We start from the raw sequence: 1,946 nt of genomic DNA, 5'->3' as shown, positions 1-1,946 counted from the left end.
CATCTGGGCACCACAGCCCAGCCAAGTCAACACACAGAACGAACCATCACACTGTGTGCGGCCCTACAACAGTGCAAGGTAGCAGGGCACACTCCACACGTAGCGATTATTTTTAGCTCTCACCAAAGGGAAACTCACTGTCTACTGAGTTGTTTAAGGGACTTGATAGATTTAAAAGTGTTCAAGGAATTAAGCCATTGACATTAAGAACCTAATACAAACAGTATACACTATCGTATAACATTTCAGGACAAAGTCTTGCTGAAAAAGCAATGTTTTGTCTGGATTAAGCACTCAGTGAAGTCCCTCCTGGTTCTAATGTCTATGATCCCATTGTGTTATTGGGCTTTTTAGGCAAAAAGCAACATTTGAGGGTAATACAGAAACCAAAACCTAGATACATGTGAGATTATGAGCGTATGTGAGGGTCTTACTACTTGGAAGCATTTTGTGCGCCTGTGCCCTAGTGCGGACGTGCACAGTCGCCCAGCTGGAGCTTCATCCTCGCGGCTAGTGTGATGCCCTGTCTCCACATGAAGCAGCTCTTCACGGAGCTGGTGTTTTCACAAAGATGAAATAATTGCCAGTGAAGTGGATGGAGAACCTCATGACTTTTCCTTTTCCTCTGTCGGACTCTCAAAAATGTTGAAAAAAAATCACCAATATTGATATATTTATTACACTTTTCTTTCTTATTTGTTCAGAGAAAATACTTTTTTTTCAACCCAAATCATTGCACGGGTAAATTTCCACAACGGACTTTTCCTGAACAAGAACGATGCTGGCGTATCCTAGCACCACTGTAATTTTCTGCAGGAGCTGTTGACGGCCCTTGGAAGTCTCTAGCAGTGGACATTTCTAACCAGTCAGATGGGGCTTCGGGATATACAAAGGCATTTGGGAATTATTAATTTTTATTGTTGGAACCATTGCATATGCTTAGAGTAAACAAATGCTTGATTACATTGGACAAAATTTAATTTAAAAAATTTACCAGTAATTCACGTGAATTTCACAAATATATTTCACATTTGAATAACTTCCTCATTCAGATTATGTTCCCTGACCCAAGATGAGGCAATATGATATTTTCATGACTCTGAAACTCTCATATAAAATGGATGGAGTTACACAGTTACACTTTGGAAGGCTTCTCAAATTCTCCGTACTTGTGCAGAAACGGGCAGGCTTCTGCATCCTTTTGGAACGTAAAAAGAAAGAGTGAAAAAAAACAGTAAGGAATTTTCCCGGCAGTGCTTGAACCAAAGAGATTTGAAATCTCTAAAAACTAGATATTTGTGTTAAGAAATAGATGAATTTTAGGCTGGGTACATTGAACAGGTAGTAAATAATTATTTTACAGTTTTTTTGAACTTTACTGAAAACAGCTCTAATGACCGCAAAGGATGTGTGGGACAAATCTGATACACTAAAGCAAACGCTGTGATTTTCTTTTCTGCTAACTATATCATGTACTGCTATTGCACACTTATGAGAAATCTTAAGTCATTGAAACAAAGGGCTGAGGATGCCTAAAAGTACACGTACAGGGTCTCTCCATCTCTATCCATCTATCTCCCTGTCATCATCTACAAACACACATTTCCATAGAAAATCTTAAGGTGAATCCAGGAGAAACACCAGATGAACCTTGTACCTCTTGCACACCAGAGGTGCATCACTGAGAAGCACTGAAGGTACATCTGAGAACTGAGGGTTCGTACGTGTGGCAAAATGAGCAGGTAGAAAAAGGGTCGTGTGTCATTTCTGATATCAACTTGTCTGTATTAATCAGAGCTCTTTGGTTCCAGATGAATAACCCTGCTGACTCCAGCTATGTTCTCTGAAGGGAGGGACTTATTCCTTAGGTACCTGGCAAGGACAGGCGGGGCTCCAGGACTAAACTGTGCTTGGACTCTGTCTCATCACCATCGTCTTTGCTTCTC

Source organism: Lipotes vexillifer, unplaced genomic scaffold (assembly GCF_000442215.2).
Source record: "Lipotes vexillifer unplaced genomic scaffold, Lipotes_vexillifer_v1.1 scaffold382, whole genome shotgun sequence".
Lineage (NCBI taxonomy): Eukaryota > Metazoa > Chordata > Mammalia > Artiodactyla > Lipotidae > Lipotes > Lipotes vexillifer.
This window is presented reverse-complemented; position numbering follows the sequence as displayed.